Below are 21,271 nucleotides of genomic sequence, written 5' to 3'. Positions count from 1 at the left end.
GTCACAAATATTAAGTCGAAATTGACCAGGTTTCGACGCTACTATGAGCGTCGTCTTCAGAATTAAACTAACTGCTCTAAATCATATTAGGTATATAATACATTAATAAAATTATAGTTTGTACTGACTGGAAAGATATGCAGTACTTACAAGTCACATTTTAAAAAAAATCTAAGCCGGAAAGGCAACGTCATAAATAGTTGTAAATGAGATGGCGAGCCGCTAAGGGCTGTTCGTACTTGAATGAACAAGGGTTGCAACAAGACTGAGGTGCCCACGTTAGGAAGTGTGGGCAAGTAAACACGGTGTTGCTACGAGCGCCATCTAGTAGCCGCAGAAACAACTAGGCTACTGTACATTCAAAATTAGACACATGAAATTGTGATGCAGCTGATTCAAGCATAACGTAAGCACTAATAATAATAGGATGAAGTTACATATTTATCTGCTTTAAACAGAGGTACATTTTAACGTAAAAAAAGTCAGTTATGACATATAAAAAAACAGCAAAGATGTAACAGGAAAACAACATTTCGGTAAACGGCCGGTGTGGCCGAGCGGTGTCCACTTCACTGGAACCGCGCGACCGCTACGGTCGCAGGTTCGAATCCTGCCTCGGGCATGGATGTGTGTGATGTCCTTAGATTAGTTAAGTTTAAGTAGTTCTAAGTTCTAGGCGACTGATGACCTCAGGAGTTAAGTCGCATAGTGCTCAGAGCCATTTGAACCAAACTGCATGAGGAAATCTGAATCAAAGATCAAGCAATGGCTTTATACAGTCGAAAAAAATTTTATTTCGCAGCTGCAGCTGTTCGTTTAGAATGAGGCCATCATGACGAGAGAGATGTTTCAAAATATCCAATTCCTCTAAAACATCTAACCTACGCCCCTTCTTTTCGGTATGCAGAATATTGCTATCGCCTATGGCTTTAGGTACGTGTCCAGTAATTAGTAGATGATCGGCAAAGGATGAATTTAAGGGACTGGTGCAGTTCTTTCTCAAAAGATTTTCTTTATATGTGATGGAGAAAGCACTTCCAGTTTGCACTATATCACAGGAGGAGCAGGTATGACAGATGATCTTATAAACGCCAGAACTTTCTGTAGGGGAGCGATGGATTTCAAATTATGAATGAACTTTCTCTTCAGATTATTGTTAGTAGAGAAGGCAACATTGCAGTTGTATTTGTTGCGAAGCATGCGCTGAATCTGATAGGAAATGGGTCCTATGAAAGGAATAGATAAACGTTTCTTTGGGTTAATTTCAGTGCATGAGGTGTTGAGCGTGGTAGTTCTTGCAGTTTTCTTTTTTAGGATATCGTCCACTATGTTAGGCGTATTTTGACTTAATATTTGTGACCGAGGGCTTATTTGTTCTAATATAATTCTGACACGGTCACTGAACCTTAGCAGCTACAGGGTGTTTCAAAAATGACCGGTATATTTGAAACAGCAATAAAAACTAAACGAGCAGCGATAGAAATACACCGTTTGTTGCAATATCCTTGGGACAACAGTACATTTTCAGGCGGACAAACTTTCGAAATTACAGTAACAATTTTCAACAACAGATGGCGCTGCAAGTGATGTGAAAGATATAGAAGACAACGCAGTCTGTGGGTGCGCCATTCTGTACGTCGTCTTTCTGCTGTAAGCGTGTGCTGTTCACAACGTGCAAGTGTGCTGTAGACAACATGGTTTATTCCTTAGAACAGAGGATTTTTCTGGTGTTGGAATTCCACCGCCTAGAACACAGTGTTGTTGCAACGTGCAGCTAGTGCAGCAGGTGATCCAACAACGGCCTCGGGTTTCCGTTCGCCGTGTTGCAGCTGCGGTCCAAATGACGCCAACGTCCACGTATCGTCTCATGCGCCAGAGTTCCATACAAAATTCAAACGCGGCAACCCCTCAGCGCCGCTACCATTGCTGCACGAGAGACATTTGCTAACGATATAGTGCACAGGATTGATGACGGCGATATGCTTGTGGGCAGCATTTGGTTTACTGACGAAGCTTATTTTCACCTGGACGGCTTCGTCAATAAACAGAACTGGCGCATATGGGGAACCGAAAAGCCCCATGTTGCAGTCCCATCGTCCCTGCATCCTCAAAAAGTACTGGTCTGGGCCGCCATTTCTTCCAAAGGAATCATTGGCCCATTTTTCAGATCCGAAACGATTACTGCATCACGCTATCTGGACATTCTTCGTGAATTTGTGGCGGTACAAACTGCCTTAGACGACACTGCGAACACCTCGTGGTTTATGCAAGATGGTGCCCGGCCACATCGCACGGCCGACGTCTTTAATTTCCTGAATGAATATTTCGATGATCGTGTGATTGCTTTGGGCTATCCGAAACATACAGGAGGCGGCGTGGATTGGCCTCCCTATTCGCCAGACATGAACCCCTGTGACTTCTTTCTGTGGGGACACTTGAAAGACCAGGTGTACCGCCAGAATCCAGAAACAATTGAACAGCTGAAACAGTACATCTCATCTGCATGTGAAGCCATTCTGCCAGACACGTTGTCAAAGGTTTCGGGTAATTTCATTCAGAGACTACGCCATATTATTGCTACGCATGGTGGATATGTGGAAAATATCGTACTATAGAGTTTCCCAGACCGCAGCGCCATCTATTGTTGAAAATTGTAACTACTGTAATTTCGAAAGTTTGTCTGCCTGAAAATGTACTGTTGTCCCAAGCATATTGCAACAAACGGTGTATTTCTATCGCTGCTCGTTTAGTTTTTATTGCCATTTCAAATATACCGGTCATTTTTGAAACACCCTGTATGTTCAAAGTTTTAAACTACATTTAGGTTTGACATGGTCCCCGAAGAGGGATACCTACTTGTGGTGATCCGCTGTGCCCTCCACAGTGACATGATTACCCAGGCAATGCTAGGGAAACATTCTCCAGGCTATATCGCTTCCACCTCCGGCCTGGACCATTGTGATCACTGTTCCAGGGTGTTTGCTTTCAGACATTTCACTCCTTATACGCCAACGGCCGTCTGTCCGATGGAGCATAAAACGTGATTCATGTCAAACGTCCATCTGTCGCCGCTCAGTGGACACCCAGTTGAGCTATTGGCGTGGAAATTACAGCGTTCGTCGCCGATGGACAGCATTCAGCAAGGGTCCATGAACCAGGCTGTTGCGGAAGCCCATACGCAGCAACGTTCGCTGCACGGCCGTTGAGGAGGCACTGTTGTTAGCCCTCGGTTCATCTGGGTGGTCAATTGCTCAACAGTTGCACATCTATTCAGCCGCACACGCCTCCGCAGTCGTCGATCACCATTGCCTTCAATGACCTGTTGTAAGGGGTTCATTACTATTCGCTAGCGCACTTGAGCAGATGTAATTACGATGGATTGCTCACGCGCTGCCTGCGATATGGAATATCTATGCTACAATAGAATCGCAGGTCAGAGCAGTGTTGGCAGTAAGGCAAGTTTAGTAGCTCGCAGACAGCAGTCTAGAGTTGGGGAACACGATTCTGTTTCCCGATTCGATTCCTACGATTCAATCTCACATTGCGAATCGATTCCTATGATTCGATCACGATTCTTTCAAGATTCATTCTAGTCTGCGATGAAACATTTCTTACGGAATGCAAAAAGCTCTACATCTTACTCACAGATGGCAGGACATGTCTGAAATTGTCAATGGGGTTAGAATCGAACTGTGACATGATAAGATACGCCAGAAATTGCGATATAAAATACTTATTGTGTAAAATCGAGTTTTTTCAGGAAACACAACAGTATAGATAAACTTAAAAATCAAAATCCGTATCTAAATATAAAATTTTATCCAAACTGTTAAAGCCGTTCCCAAGAAACACGAAATTCGCGTTTTTATTTCAAAAATTCTTTTGTGTAAAATCGTGTGCTGTAAGGAAAGACACCTATACACAAATAAACACAAAAACCAAAACATTAACTACATTCAATACGTACTAACAAAGTTTTACGAGATGGCGTTATAAAAACATGTGAAAATGCGTTTTTAGGAATGGAAATATAAAATTGACTTTTTACGAAAGAATGGATCTATGTAGGTAAACTCAAAAAGCAAAAACCAGTCTAAACACAAAATTTCATCCAAATCGTTAGGGCCGTTTCCGAGGTACGCGAAATATAATACATAATCCAAGTGCTATTGCTCGTGTGTAAAGAAGTTGTGTGTGTTTTGCATTGCAACTCTAACAAATAAGAGGTACGTACTTATTCATCAAACTTGGATATCCTGATTTTAATCGTGTGTATTGGGAGCTGTGTACTCGCTGTATATCGTGTCTGTCATCACTAGTTCGTGTGTTGCTCGCGCAAACTAAGCTGACGTCGGCCCGGTGGCTGATGGTAGCGATAGTAAATGGGAAATGCCTTTACGCTTGTTCCCGTCAGCCACTGCCAAGTGTCGGCTTGGTTTTCACGAGTAATATTCATAGAGCAGAAATATCTCTGGAGTGAGCATTGCGTCCTGCGCATGTTGTCAACATTGAACTGGAACTGTCACGTGATCTAGGGACGACGTCGATTGTTTAGCGCCAATTCACGTCCGCCATCAGGTGACGTCACGTCTTGTCACATAACATGAAAACATTCTACAATACCTTTCGAATGGAGGCATTCGCACAGGTCGTCAACGGAACGTCACGTCATTTCACGGTAAATCAAGGTTTCTCGGGAAAAAAATTTTGACGGTACCAGTCTGTTAACATCTTAAGTTAACCTATTTTCGCCGCGCTCATTCTCCTTATAATAGTGGATTTTGCGCTGTTGTATCTTCATAATCTTTATTTTATAATAGCGCTTTGTTTTAGTGACAAATTGGAGATGTTCCATGACGAGTGGGATATTTTTTCCACTTTCTTACACTACCGAGGTCGTATATCTGAAGGCGAAAAGTTATTTAGGTTTTACGATAACACAACAACGCTGACGCCCACAATGTATATGTATAAGAACATAAGTAGATGACATTTTAAGCAATAAAGTCAGCTTTAATGAAGGAGTAAAATTCAGTTGTTTATGACGTTATTAATTACGTAAGAAAAAACATAATTGATAAGTTTAACAGGCTTCATTAATTCGCTTGAAGCTTTCTTTGATGTGTATGGATGTACATATTTTCCCTAGCAAATAATTGTCGATGTTTTGAAACGTTGTCTCACTTGTCAGTAATTTACCGAACACAACTTCCCAAGAACATATGTTATAAAGTTTGCTTCGGCCATTGACAAACTCTTGTCATTGTTAGCTCCTCAGTTCTGATACTATACTCTAACATTTTATGCATATTAGGGATGGTGACTCAAAACCCCAATTTTGCCGTTCAGCACCGTGTTAAGCGACTTGACGATACGTGACATGAAAGGCATTGTAAATACAAGCTGACGTGAAGCTTCTGTGACGTCATGCTCGTTCATTTTGCTCTTCAAAGCTAAGAGCACAATTTATTTCAAATATCAGACGTAAACTGCTATGGTGCCTGCAAAACCTCTATACTAAATCCACAGCACTTGCGAAGGGAATCTGTCTTTACTAGCGATATGACAACATTCAAAATTTATAGGACAAATGTCGGACAAATCTACGGCGTCCCGAGATCACGTGACCATTGTGGCAACGTATGTTGACAACACAAAATCAATTCTGCGCTTCCCTACTCCAGAGATATTTCTACTCTATGGTAATATTACGGTCCACGAACTTCGTTTGTTCGTTCCGAGCTTCCTTTGTTCACACGCATACTCCACTTGACTGCCATCTGGCGGTCGTAATCATTCGGCACGACTCGGCATGATTCGGAAGTTGCCTTCGAATCATAGCGTACTAAGAATCGATGAATCGTTGGAACTTGGAATCGTCACGATTCGGAAACACGCAATCGTTCTTACGATTCTTTTGAACGACGATTCATGTGTATCACGATTCGATTCTTACGATTCTTTATTTAGAGTCGTTCAAATGAACGACTCATTCACGAATCGCCACAACTCTACAGCAGTCGTGTTTCGTAGCTCGCACAGAGCACTTGAGCTATGGAGTTCGGACAGGGCAGTGCAGCGGTTGACTTGTGTTGGGCCGGTCGTGCAGAACGATGGCGGTGCCTGAGCGATGTAGTATAAGCTAAGATAAAAAAATATATATATTAGTGTTCTTTGTTGCCGCACGCATGTGTTAATTGCCACAACTGATTTAACCACAATTGTAATGTTAAAGTCCCATGTAATTCCTTGCAGAAATGTTTCAATAATAACTTTAGTTCTGAAGAAAACTTTTGCCAGTCATTTATCTCAGTTTACAGCTTTTACGAATTTGTCATGTGCATACTCATGTTGATTAAGCAAAAGAAAATCAGTTGATTTCCCACAAATTGAAATCTAGTGGCCAGCACTGCACTGGGCTGTGCCAAAAATTTCTTATAGGAGCAGATATATAGATAGCATTATCCGGCGACATCACTGTGAGGTAAGAATTTTTCAGCTTATTCAGGATGATTTCACAGGGCCATGACGCAGCGCTGCTGGCGTCAAAACTTATTAATCTCGATATGCAGTCAGCCTTTAATGAAAGGTCACATTAAAACTTGAAATTTTATTATTGGAAAGAAATTTTCTATTGGGAACTTAAACGAGATTTTTCTGTTGGGAGGTTATACTAAATGCGAATACTATAACTATTTTTCTGTTGGGAGTTTACACTGTGGTACACAACAATTGCCTCGGCGCTGGTTTTGGATTTTTCGATTTTGCCATACTTTAACGACGACGGCACAGGAACAGTTTACGAATTTCGGAAATGCTTCCACCCTTGGCCCGAAAGCCAATGATCTTGCCGATATGGTCAGATAAATCGCTCCGTTTTCGCTTTATGACAACGACGACACTGTTACCGCGTCCCAGACGCGTTTTGTACACCCTTCACTACCTCTGCTGTCACTTGCCGTCTGTCATTGGTTATTTCACGTTGACATGGAACGTAGGTGGTGCGCTCTTTAATGTGACTGGACCATGTAATATCACGATAATGAAAACATCGCTAAGCACGTTATTAGAGATAACTCAGTCGTTAAGGCTTGTAGACTCAAATTAAGTACAAGAAATGATATTTCGAAATGCAAGTGTAAATTTGAAATTACATGACGAAAATTTTTGTGCTGGATTGGTAACCAGCACTCCTATCCAGAAACCATTCTCCCTGCTAACTAACCACATAAGATCTTAAATACACTTTCAGTCAAAAAATAACGAATTTTCCACATTTTTAAAGTTGAAATGATGTGGCATAGAGCTTCGTGTTGGAAGTTGATTCGAACCCAACACCTAATCGGTTGTTAACCAAGCACCACAAAATTTTAGATATCGAAACTTTTCATTTTTAGCAAGATGAGTGATACTGTAATGAAAATACGAAAAAGATTTGAGTTACCCGGATTCAAGAGTAGTATCGATCGCCGTTGTTTTCTAGTCATGAGCAGAAGTCAAATACCGGTGTGTTTCACCAGTAGAAAGATGTGCTTGTGTTTGAATTGGAAAAGAAAGTGACAAATAGTTGTGTGCTGACTGGGAGTCCAACCCACATCTATCATCGTCGTTGACCGCACACAAAGAGACGTCAACTATCGAGTTCTTTTTCCGCAGTATCTGGGACTGGCATGTTTGATCCTGAAATCGTGTGATGGAAACTTCTGTGTCTGAATGATACTCGCTACCACCAGCAATCGTTAATGTTGACAACACACGGAGACAAAAAATCATAATTACTTTTCCGTTACAATTTGATGCGCACATGTTACAGCTTCAAATGACGTGATGAAAATTGTTGTGGTGCAGTAGTATTCGATCCCAGACACGCGCCTCTCGTGGGGACCTTGAAGTATTTTGACTCTTGGAGAAACAGCTAAATCATGGAAGATCTGGTCCAACCTACACCGACACTCCTCCAGTCGGTAGCGAAGGGACGACATGTTTCATCTGGGTTTGGAGCCAAGGAGCAAATCTACGTGGTTCCATTGGCGCTACAAGAGGTGAAGGATTGCTTGTTAAACATGGTTGCTTGAAGTGTGAATCGAACCCAGATCTCAATCATTCCAACAGACCAATTTCTTTTTCGTACTCTCCAATTCGCCTATTTTGGTGAGTTTCTTAGCTTTCGTTTCAACAGTTTGAAACAAAAGAGAAACTGTCTTCTAAGGATCTTATCTTCTGCTGGTAGTTAATGAGGTAAAGAAGAGACAAGAACTGGTGTGACAATAAAGGTTCTCTTGGATAACGTTCGTTCATAGTTTCTTGTAGGAATGAAATTAAATAGAGTCATATATTGCACACCATACGAAAGGAAAATTTTCTTTTTTCTGAAGGTAGCGTTCATTTTATTATGGAACACGCCTTGTAAATGTATATTTCTTCTCTTTTTGTAACACAGCATTTCTCATGTCGAAAGACGGAAGTGTCAACTTTATAGTAAATTCTGAAGCCAACGTGAAACCTCTAACAATACCACCACTTGCAAAGTAGGTTAGAAATCAGATTAATAATGTTGCTCACGCAGCATATGTTCGCTTTATCAGGCAACAACAAAGTTATTGACTGTGGGTGGTACCGTTAGAATGTAAATAATGAAGTCACTGTAAAAAAGTCATTAATTTTGGCACTTACCTTGATAGGATCCCCACGTAGATTTCGTCGAAGTTGTTAGGGCTCATATTGTTGATTCTACGGTGATTCCACTTTGACTGCTAGAAGGTCCAGATCTATATTTTAGCATTATTTGAAGACCTAACAAATGCGTTTTTCAGGAAATTTTTAATGATCAAACAATTCCAGATCAGAACAATGGTACGGTAGAAATAATTTTTGACTTGGTGTTCACGATCCACATTATTATTAAACTTCTTGCAAATTCACATATACTTCTTCTTAATTGTCACATCATCAAGAAAACAGTTTTGTATCAATCTTCATATATTGAATTTCCACTTTAACCAAACACAAGACTTGACTGTTCTTTTAAAAAGCGAAATAACAACATAACTTCTGCAAAGTGAAACAAAGACTGCTCTGTGCGCATTCGCGCCAGAACGGTTACAAGTGAGTCAAAGATTATGACACTCTCACAGAAATGAACACACACAAGAACCATATCACTGTAATATATCGATACATCGGACTACCTATACATTAATAAAACCAAATGTGAATATTGCCACAAAAATATGTCTGTTACTTCGCAGAAAGGTAGTACGATATTCCTGGTATCGAGAAATGGGGTTGGAGTGCCGTAATGGACACGTAAACAAAGAACCATTACAAACCGTTACCTAAAAACAAATGAACGGAAGAAATAAAAGTGTAAATCACTCTGTTTTCCCAAAGCGAATAGGGAACTGAAAGGTGATATTTCTCTAGAGTCACAGTGGTTGAAGGTGCTTGACCTTATGATACTGTCGTCATAATTTGCCCCTGCGGGATGAAACAGAAAGATCTCCATTTTATCCTTTTTTTACAGTCTTGAACCTGGTTGACGTTCAGCGACCGTATTCAAGTTTTAATGAAGGATAAAAACAGCCAGCCGATTCACAAATTTTCTTGCATTCACCTGCTTTCGATTCCAACGAAGGGTAAATTCACCTGAATAAGTTACAGTTACATAGATTCACATTGCATGGGGAGATAATAAAAGTTCTTAAGTCAAATAAGTAAAATTTACCTTGTAAAGATAACATAACAACATGGACATAACGAACAAGTATAACTTAAATATAATTAATCCGATCTTGAAATTGAATTATGTCTCTCGTGGAGCTCGATATTAACTAAATATGTAATGAATTTGTCAGAAAGTTTTGTATTTAGGTTTTGATGACATAGGAAAGTGCTCGGCAGTGCAGAAATGGAAAAAAAATCTATCAATGTAACATCTTATTTTGATATCGTGTAGTAAACATATTGTCCCGACAGCCATGTGATGCTGTTAGTTTTTTCGTTGGGATACCAGTATCAGTCAGGTTTCATAATATAATTTATATCTACCTACGATTAGGTGCTTCTAGTGATAGTTGCCACGTTCTTTGTTATCCATTTCCAAATCTCGCTCTGATCTGTGTACACAAACATGAGTGGAAGGGAGCAAACGAGTTGTGGACGTAAGACACTTGGCATTAAACTGATTTTATGTAATTTTTTCCTAGCAGGAATGGCGTCGTTAACGACATCAATCCTTGACGTGGGACTGCAGAGCCGGCTTTTTTTATATTCTTTCATATCTACAGCCATTAACGGTATGGTATTTTTGTTCTGTTGGGTTACGTGCAAGGTGTTCAATTAATTTAGCGTACAGGAGTTTCATGGTATGTCGATTTGGCACTTCTTATAAATGGCCGGCCGGTGTGGCCGTGCGGTTCTAAGCGCTTCAGTTTGGAACCGCGTTACCGCTACGGTCGCGGGTTCGAATCCTGCCTCGGGCATGGATGTGTGTGATGTCCTTAGGTTAGTTAGGTTTAAGTAGTTCTAAGTTCTAGGGGACTGATGACCTCAGAAGTTAAGTCCCATAGTTCTCAGAGCCACTTCTTATAAATAACTAATTTCCCGGAAAAATTGCCGCACATGAACAGGTTCGTCATTTATGTGGCTCACGTTGATTGTAGATAGTTTGGGAGCAGGTTCTAATTGCGTAAATAAGCATTTTCTTATAGCATTGTAGTTACGAAGCATTTTACGTGTTTCCTCGAGAAAAAGAGCTGTTGCTTGTGCCATAACGCGCTTGATCCCTTAGCCTCTGTCAATCCGGTTTAAGCTAGTCGTGTTAGATGAAGTATTAAAAATCTTACCTTGCCAGACGTACAAACACAATAGAGCGTGGAACTTCTGAACAATTGCAGGTGATATGGGTAAAACAGCTGCTAAGTAATCTATATTGCTAATGATGTATACGTCGACAAAATCGATCCTTTGAAATCTGTCTAACGTCCCTGCTTTATCTTCGTTAATTGTCTCTCGAAGTACCGGTATGTCCAGCTTACGCGACCAGTTATCGGTGTTCAGGCACCTTGGGCTAGGCCGATATTTTCAGTTCCAGCTCAGTTCTGTTTGCCTTTGTAGCCAACTAGTTCTGCGTGAATGTGTCAGCGCCTCCACCTTGTCCCAGTAGTTGAGATTTTTGAAAATTAGTCTGCATCATAACAGTCGTTGATAATGTGTTTGGCTGTCTGCATTTCCTCATTATATTCCGCTATGAAACTAATACTATCAGTATATACTTGACATACCGTCTTGGTGTTAAAAATTTGGAGCCCTTTTAATCGTACGTGTAGCGTCCACTGTGTCGGCTTTACACATATTGCGTTTAATGTTAACAGGGGGCAGCCCTGGCGTATTAATGGGAATTGGTCCCATAAGTTGTCAGTTGATTTTGATCATTGAAAAGGTATCCGTTAAAATTTTCTGATTAATTTTCGTAAATTCTTCATTAAATCTCATCTTCTTCAAAATATTTAGCGTAAATGAGTGATTAATCATGTCATAACCCTTATCAAGCTCTAGGAAAACAGGGCTAATTTGGTCTGGCATACTGAAGTGAGGTGGACACTGTATTCCGCCATTGAGCGACCAGTTGACGCGCTGACTTGATGTGAAGGCAAGAGTTTTTTTAGCAAATGCCGGTTTCAGTATGTCGTTTTTTCGACGCGTCAAAATATTAAAGTCGGCGTTAATAAAGTTGTCGGCCTGTAAGCTTTTACTTGTTTAGTGTCTCTCACCTTGGGTGCCAGGACCACAGGACCTACAGTAAAGCTGCCAGAGAACCAAACATCCGTAAACATTTCACTGAACATTTCTGTGACTTCATCGCTAACAATGTCCCACATCAGAGCATAAAATTCTAAGGGAAATGGTCTAGTTTTTAGGTGCCTTGTTTTTAGGTGCTTCGTTGATCGTTAAAAGAATTTCTTGGAAGGTAAAACGCTCTAAAAGGCCTTTATTGTCGGCTGCAGTGACCCCACTGTACACTGAAGTTGCTCTGATCAGAGCATGTAGTCGGTTCCGCATAAAGTTTCATAAAATAGCGTGCTACATGCTGCATTACGGTCGCCTGAGTATTATCATAAAGTATACTTCGTTTCATCATTTAGACGTTAAATTATCTTCTGTTTCGCTCGTTTTCCTTCTCGTGTTACGTGGAATATAGAGGTGAGTTCCGAATGAACATCGTAATTGTTTCTTCCTCGGATGCGTCTGTCCTGCAAAGATTGACGAGTTAAGGGAAGAATTCACGCTTTAATCTGTTTAACTGTGACCAAGTTTTGTTGAAAGTGTATAACTTTTTGAGACAGAAAGTGATAGTTGATTCATTGTGTTTCGCTTTTTACTTGGCGTACTGCATAACAATTCGCTGTCTTTAGGGTTCTACTGATTCTATCCAACAATATGCGCGGATCTGATAGCGTGTTTGCTTGGTGAGACATAGGTTCCACAACTTCTAAAATAGACTGTTTCAACGCTGGCGCATACAGATGGGAGATGTTCAGTGTCAAGTACGACGTCCTCTGAAAGTGTTTCGGCAAGAAAATTTGACCTGAACATGGTAAGCACAGTGACTGAAAAAACTTGCCGGGGACATCTTCGTACCAGTTACAATGGACGTCAGAGACTTTGACACATCTGCGTATTATGCCTAACCTCCTCGCGCTGTTGTTCAGTACAACGGTGTTGGTGGTTACGTCTGACCGAAACATCGTCCAGGTGTCTACCAACTCTAATCCATTTGTTAATGTCTGCAGTTCTTCATAATAATAATAAAATAATAGTTCCTGCTTGCGTAGTACACAGATGAAGTCTCCACCGAGTAGAACTGTGTGGTACGAGCTGGCTAAGAGCGTTACTATGTTGTCGTTAAAGAAATGATTTCTACGCGCTCTGTTATTTATTCCTGATGGCGCGCAAACACTGACATGTAACTTGTCCTGCAGCTGGATACCTACACCCCTCCCATTGTCCAGAACCGACTTTATCGTATAATGAATACCTTCCTTCAATATACACTTATGTTGAAAGGTGGCTACACTGAGTCACAGCGCCAGAGATTGCGCCAAAGATTATTATTCCGCCGCCTCCACTGGTGCAGTAGTAGTTCAGAGGATGTCGAGGGCAGTTGTTGTTCTGTTGGGAGAGAGAGTAGACGCTGTTCGGTTGGTGTAATGTATAGATGGAAGAAGTTGCAATTGTCAGTGTGTATTTGAGGAGATGGGCTTTTGCTTTATGATGCTGGTGTAATGGAAAATTTTCGTCAGTATATAATGAGGTAAAAAGGTATTACAGTTTTCTTTAATGACAATGCCTCTTGCTCACAGGTACAGTCAACAAGGCATCTGGCTCGTGTTCATTTATTAGACTTGTAATTCTGGTTTCTATGTGCAACTATAGTATTTTTGGTTTTTCAATTAGTTCATTGTATATGGTGTTTAAAATATTTTGTCGTATTGAGAGAGAACCGAGCCAGACACATGTACGTTGAGTCACACTACCACACACACATAACATTTACACTTGTGCTTTGTTGTTTCGTAGCTTTTATAGTTGCAGGGGACTTAATTAATCAATTGTGTTAATGGAAATTCTTTGTCATTCTTTATTTTTATTTTATGCACCAAGATTGCGTGCTAATACTAGTCAGGGCCAACCGGTTACGAGATTTCGTAACCGGTCACACAGCTAGTAAAATTATTGCATTTATTAATTAATATTTTTAATTAAGCCCCCATGCAATGTTCAGAAAAAAAACAGAACACCTTGAAGTACTAGAGATAGGTCGTTCATATTCACAGGACATGTACATTCGTTTGTTCTGCAGAAGATTTGCATTGCAGTCACCTCAGTTCAGCATGTGTTGTTGTTGGTTGTTTTTGGGGAAGGAGACCAGACAGCGAGGTCATCGGTCTCATCGGATTAGGGAAGGACGGGGAAGGAAGTCGGCCGTGCCCTTTGAAAGGAACCATCCCGGCATTTGCCTGGAGCGATTTAGGGAAATCACGGAAAACCTAAATCAGGATGGCCGTCAGCATGTGTCCTGTTGCCTAGTAGGCACAGAGTCTGCCCTGATAACTTGGTCCACGTGTGATGACATCGAATCGTACAAGGTGCGAATGGAGTCCTGTGGTATAGCCATACACGCTGCATTCACCTGGTGCCAAAGTTTATCTGCGGCAGTTGGCACTGGCCACCGCGCTGCAGCCATCGTCTCACCGTACCCCACACATTTTCGATTGGCGAAAAGGTCTGGTGGACAAGGGCAAAAGGCTGACATCCTGTGACAATAAAAAGGCACATGTTCGTGCAGTAACATGTGTTCGTGCGTTGTCTTGCTGAAAAATGGAGTAGCCCGCATCTCGTGGTCGTGCGGTAGCGTTCTCGCTTCCCACACCCGGGTTCCCGGGTTCGATTCCCGGCGGGGTCAGGGATTTTCTCTGCCTCGGGATGGCTGGGTGTTGTGTGCTGTCCTTAGGTTAGTTAGGTTTAAGTAGTTCTAAGTTCTAGGGGACTGATGACCATAGATGTTAAGTCCCATAGTGCTCAGAGCCATTTGAACCATTTTTTTGAAAAATGGAGTCTCGGATGTTGTGCAGAAGGGATATGGCTACAGGTCGCAGGATGTCTTTCACGTAGATCACACTGGTCACAGAGCCGTGGTAACGCACCAACTGTGGTTTGTGGTTGTATCCAATAGTACCGCAGTCGATAAGGCATCGAGCTGGTGATACGTCTTGTGCAGTCACTGTGATTCTGCTTCCCCTCTCTGCGGCGAATCATAATGCGGTCATCATTTTCAAACAAAAAGAACCTGGATTGGCCCGAGAACGCTATCTGATGCCATTCGTGTTTCCAGTGACGTCGTTCTATACATCACTAGCGCCTTCGTTCAAAGGTAGGTGGAGCAGTGGACAACACGCAACTAATCCATGCCGTAATAAAAGGCGACGAACTGTCGCCTCTGAGTATGATGTGTTACACAGTTTGACAGGTGCACCAGAGCCGAGAAGGACGCAGATCTGTCCGGCGATGCCATTCGGATGTATCGACCTTCTCAGGGGGTGGTCTGAATGCTGCAATCTGACCCATTTCATCGTGCTCTAAGGCCATCCGTGAACCATTCTACACACACCCGTTGCACTGCCGAAACACTTTGTCCCACACGAGCAGCAATTTCCCGGATGAATGCTTTACATCCTTTCATGCCAGTAACGCGCCCTCTTTCAAATTCACTGATTTGACTGTACGGCTCACGCATACGTCTGCGAGATATCCTGCACGTCTGCCCAAGACACACTGATCCGTTACCTTTGGTTTATAGCGATATCGAGAGCTGCAGGAACATTTTACAGTTAGATGGTGTTACGCCGCGATATCGACGTTGACCCTGAACCACCTCGTCCGTATGTTTCAAATGCTAATCATTTCTGCAGAACGTACTAATGTATATGTCGTGTGAACTTGAAATCCTATCTCTAGTCGCTCAAGGTGATCTGTTTTTTCTGAATATGAGTGTATTTGCAGTGCCGCAGAAAGCTTCATTAATAGTAACGACCTCAAAATTTCGTATTTGGTTTATTTTACAGGTTTTGACTTCTTGGAGTAAAATAATATTGATTTCTGCAGCAAAAAGTTCATCTTTCAACGCTTCGACTATGAAAGTTGATTGGATGCTGTTAATATTGAGGGTCGCAGTTTTATAATCTTGCATAGGTTACATTTTAACAGGAGGCTAAGAGATCTCCTAAGGGACTTACAAGCGTCTAAGTAAAACCTTTATTACGGTTAAAGTTGCAGTTTTGTAAGATTGCAAAGTCGTCATGTTTGGCAATATGCGGTCACCTACAGTAGATGATACTTCAGGGGGCATGAGAAAATGAAAACGAGTCTGACTGAGTGAATGATGTCTCTATGTAGGCCGATGCTGTCCTTTACTAGTTATGCACATTAAATTAACCGATGTATGTATCAATTCTAGAGGTTTGTCTCCTCACAGAAAGCGCCACCTGTTTATGGGGACTGCGGCCGTCAGTTATCAGCTGGGGGAGGTTCGCCTTCGCGTCCTTCAGCACCACTGTGTTGCCACCAAGGTTGATTCATTTGGGTTTTGGGGGAACCTGTGGGATTTCCATAAGTTTCTCGTTAGGATCGAAAGCTGGCGGGCAGAGGGCAGTGGTCATAATGTTTCGGCTTATCAGTGTTGAGCCGTGGTAAAAAAAAATTGCTGTTTTGAAGAGCGCGCCACAGCGCGTTGTGTGAAGCAGTCTCCCTAAGTTTCTGGCGGTGGCGCCACTGTGGTAATCGAAGCTTTCGGTGGTGGGAAAGCGGAGAGGTTGCCTGTTCACGTGCATTTAAGGGGCGCTATCAGCTCGGCAGTTTCTCAGTCGGAGTGAGGCTGGGTCAGCCTCGCGTCACCAGTTGCTGGTCTGTCTCTCGTTTGCATTTGTGCGGCAGTTAGTGTCTGCCTATCGTCGGAGTGCCAGTACGTCTGTCTTTTGGATCAACTTTAAAGCCAGAAAATGAGTCTTACCACTCCGCCAGTAACAGAACTCAGCTAGTGGTCGCCCGGTCGGGGCTGAGTTTCTGCATCTGAGTCTGCGCGCTAGGCCGCCAATGCGATCGAGTTGCTCGGGCAACGGTCATAGGCGGTTGGATCAGTCGGTTGGTCGCGCACTGACAAGGGGAGGCCGCCAATTGCGAAATTCAGATTCGATTCATACTGCGCATAATAATAGCTCATGGCCAGATGTGTAATGTGGCAAAGCACCAACATGCACTTCTCAGCCGTTGTCGAGAAAATCGACAGTTAAAAGAAACAGTTGCGGTGAAATACTCTCAACGATTAATAATTTTCCACAGCGTCGTGGCGCAGCGGTAAGCGCTCGGGTTCGTCATCCGAAGGTCGCCGGATCGAATCTCGCACCATGCAAATTCTTTTTTTTTTAGTATTTGTTTTTTGTAATTCAGATGTGTATATATATATATTCCTGGCAATCAGTTGCAACAATTATGCATATAATAAGTTGTTGAAAGTCGTTTGTCGTGGAAAAACTGGCGACTTCGAACATCATTATGTTTTCCGCAAACAAAGTTGTATTTCACAAATGTTATTAATTGTCTTCATAATGTTAACCACGTATAGTTAACGGAAGACGTAGAAACGATATTCCGAAACGAATACGTATAACGTAAGTCAAACGTTCGAATTAGAAATGAGACCCCACGAACACAAATTCGCTGTGGCAGGTATGAAATATAAACTCCGTTACTCGCTCGTTACACTTGAAGGACAGATGTTGAATGGGCCGAAACGAGCCGCCGCATAACAGCGAAGTTGCCTGCTAACTTCGAAAGAAGATAGATGCGGTCCCTAGCGCAACTTATAACATCGTCGAAAATCAGTGCGGACGGGAGAGTTTTGGTACACCCTGTTAAAAAAACGGAAAAATGGAGGCTGTACAATTGGATAGCGATCCGCCTTCACCAACATGCATAAGCAATTCATTAATAGTTTATATATATATATATATATATATATATATATATATATATATATATATATATATATATATATATATATATATATATATGAATCACAAAACTAACAATAAAAAAAATTGCATGGCGCGAGATTCGCTCCGGCGACCTTCGGATTACGAACCCGAGCGCTTACCGCTGCGCCACGACGCTGTAGAAAACTATCAATCGTAGAGAGTATTTCAGCGCAACGGTTTCTTTTAATTGTCGATTTTCTCGACAACGGCTGAGAAGTGCATCTTGGTGCTTTGCCACATTACACCTCTGGCCATGAGCTTTTATTATGCGCAGTATGAATCGAATCTGAATTTCACAATTGGCGGCCTCCCCTTGTGAGACAGGAGATGACGTGTCTGCCTTGAGCGTCGGCGCATGTGAGGTTCCCACGTGAGTCCAATGGGCAGCGCCGTATAGAAAGGGGTAGTGGCTTCGCGGTTCGCACGAGAGCAACAGAAGCGAAACCACGACATCGAGCTGGCCGGGGCGAGCTGCGACGCCGTGAGACGGGAGATGGGCGCGCCTTGCTGCGTCCGTTGAAGCGGCTGGCAGCGGACGGTTCGACAGAGCGTGGGGGGTGCTGCGCCAGGTCTTCGCCAGAAAGCGCAGTTTATTAGAAGTTAAGTGATTGGAGATATGTTGATTAATTTACTTGTTAAATTCTACTTGTTTTCTTGGCGAGGTCACCAATCGCTTTGTTTTGGGGTCGTCCCACCATTCTTCTCCGTTTGCCCACCTGCGGGAAGGTGGTTATAGAATTAAGGTAAAGGCCGAATTCCTAAAATATGTTTTTATCTTGCCTATCATCTTGCGAGGCGGTATATGTGTAATGTAGAGCACGTTGTACACTTTACGTAAGTCTGAATTTCATGGGTTCTATTTAAATAGTCAGTTTTATAAAGTTGCCACCCTTCCACCGAAAGAGCCCTTTTAAAAACAAATTGCACTTCTGGTCGCAAATAATTTCTTAGTGTGAGTGTTTGTACCATTTTCATCCTTCTTACGGAGTGCATAGTTTATGTGCTTGTGTGAATTGTTAAAATTTTTAGTTTAAGGTAATCTGGCGTGTTGCAGATTTGCACCAGTGTCGTTTTTCAGAGGTCGTTGTGAGCGGTCGTGACTACGGCCGTGCTGAAACGGGGCGGGAACTTCTCAGCCCGAAGGCTCCTACTGTAAACAAAAAAATAATTTTTATTCTGCCTCTGAAGAATTGTAACTTGATATTTAGAGGGTGCTTTCTGATTGTAATTTTAAACCTGTTTTTGAAAAGGCTTTTAGGAATAAAATTCACATTTGTTAGAGTTCCATCAGTTACTTCCTGGCAACTAATTCCACGCTCACCTAGTGTGATTAAATGTGTTAGTGTTCTTCGTGAATCACTAGTAAATAAAGTAAACTCTTTAAGAAAAGACTTTGAAAGTAAAATTACGGTTCAAGTATTATGTCGTTCGGAGCCCGTGCGTTCAATAGAAAACGCTTCTTGGAAATTACCGTGTGGCCTGCCTTTGTGCCGCTCAAAAGGCCTGCACACAGACAAACAAGCGGTGCATTTGCGTCCTGTTGGTTAGCCCAACAACTTGCCAACGTGTTTCGCTTCAGATATACCTCATGGGATTGTCGAAGACAACTAAGGCTTTGGTGATCGAATGCTTGACGCAGAAATATCTGTACAGTATGCTTTCGGTGTAGGATAGGTGGAAAAAGAATAAGTTTGAAAGAAGAATTCTCAATAATTGGAATGATTAGATTAAAAGTACGCCAACTCTTTCTACCAGAACGCCATTACACAGTCTCCAACAACGCTTTGTTACACTGACAAGTTCTCAAAACAATATCCTATTACAGTATTTCCACCCGTACCTTATCATCATGTCACAGTCTCAAAAAAATGTTCAAATGTGTGTGAAATCTTATGGGACTTAACTGCTAAGGTCATCAGTCCCTAAGCTTACACACCACTTAACGTAAATTATCCTAAGGACAAACACACACACCCATGCCAGAGGGAGGACTCGAACCTACGCCGGGACCAGCCGCACAGTCCATGACTGCAGCGCCCTAGACCGCTCGGCTAATACCGCACCGTCACAGCCTAAACATGCCTTCAAAATAGTGCTTTATCACATTACACGATTTAGCCCGAATTAACGAACTTCTCTCTTCTCGATGTCAATTGACTGTTACATCGATTACAAAATGCGGGTATTAATTTTTACCCAATGGGCCTAATTTTTGGCTACACATCTATATTAAAATGCTTATGGTCCTTAAATTTACAAGAAAATAATATATTTTTAAATAATGCTTACAGTGCTTAAATTTACAAGAAAATAATGTATTTACAAATAATGTTTCATGTAAAAGATACATTCCTTAACATTTTATATTTGTCTGAAGAAAAATTGGTAAGTGGGTATGTAATAACTTTCCCTGGGAAACAAAATAGATAATCACCAAGACATAGAGTACTGTCAAATTAACACAGAAATTACGTAAGACAAAAGTGATGGCACTCGCTTGTCCTTGGGTTGGGAAACTGTCCCTGAAGTGGGAAAAATCAACAAAGATCAATAGCGCGAGGATGCAGAAGGCAATGGAAACCATTGCGTTAAAGACATATAATGTGTATCCACACGACACGTGAATTGCAACTGAAAAAATGTTATGATGACCTCTCCATAGGCAAGAGATCCTGGACTAGTCCCCCATTCGGATCCTGGACTAGTCCCCCATTCGGATCTCCGGGAGGGGACTGCAAAGGGGAGATGACCATGAGAAGAAGATTGAATAATCAACGAAAAGGGCGAGTTGAGGCGTGGAGTGTCAGAAGGCTGAACGGCCCGCATCTCGTGGTCGTGCGGTAGCGTTCTCGCTTCCCACGCCCGGGTTCCCGGGTTCGATTCCCGGCGGGGTCAGGGATTTTCTCTGCCTCGTGATGGCTGGGTGTTGTGTGCTGTCCTTAGGTTAGTTAGGTTTACGTAGTTCTAAGTTCTAGGGGACTGATGACCTAAGATGTTAAGTCCCATAGTGCTCAGAGCCATTTTTTGAAGGCTGAACGAGGTAGAGAAGCTAAAAACTGAAAATGGAAATGCTAAGTCTCAATCTAGATACGGGGGAGGGGGGGGGGGGTGGTGTGGTAATGAAGTGAAATGGGAAGAAGACAAGGAGTTCTCGTCAGATGAGTATAGGGTAATATCAACAACAGCACATAAGATATAATGGGAGTTGGATTCGTTATGTATAGCAAGGTGGGCAGAGAATGAGTTACTGTCAATAGTTTAGTGATAGAATTGTCATCAGAATCGACAGCTAATCGGCTGTCTCAAAAATATCTCACAGAGCTGTGTTCAAGTGTTGCCTTAAGCATCTGATTGCAAATAATATAATGTCCAAGTCACAGTTTGGATTTCTTCTGATATAGAGAACGCTATTTACACTTACAGTGAGAAGGTACTTAATTCATTAGATAGTAATAGACTAATGGCACTTTCTGTGACCTGTCACAAGCCTTTGACTCTGTGAACCACCCCATTCTCTTAAGTAAATTAGAGTATTATGGTGTCAGCGGCAGTGTGAAATGGTTTGAGTCTTATCTAACTAACAGGAAACAGAGGGTGTCGTTACGAAATACCTGCGTAGTGAGCAGTCAGTCTTCATCTGATTGGGAATTAATTACATGTGGTGTTTCTCGACGTTCCAT

This window comes from Schistocerca americana, chromosome 5, assembly GCF_021461395.2.
Source record: "Schistocerca americana isolate TAMUIC-IGC-003095 chromosome 5, iqSchAmer2.1, whole genome shotgun sequence".
In the NCBI taxonomy this organism is placed as follows: Eukaryota; Metazoa; Arthropoda; class Insecta; order Orthoptera; family Acrididae; genus Schistocerca; species Schistocerca americana.
The sequence above is the reverse complement of the archived record's forward strand: the minus strand, read 5'-3'. Positions refer to the sequence as shown.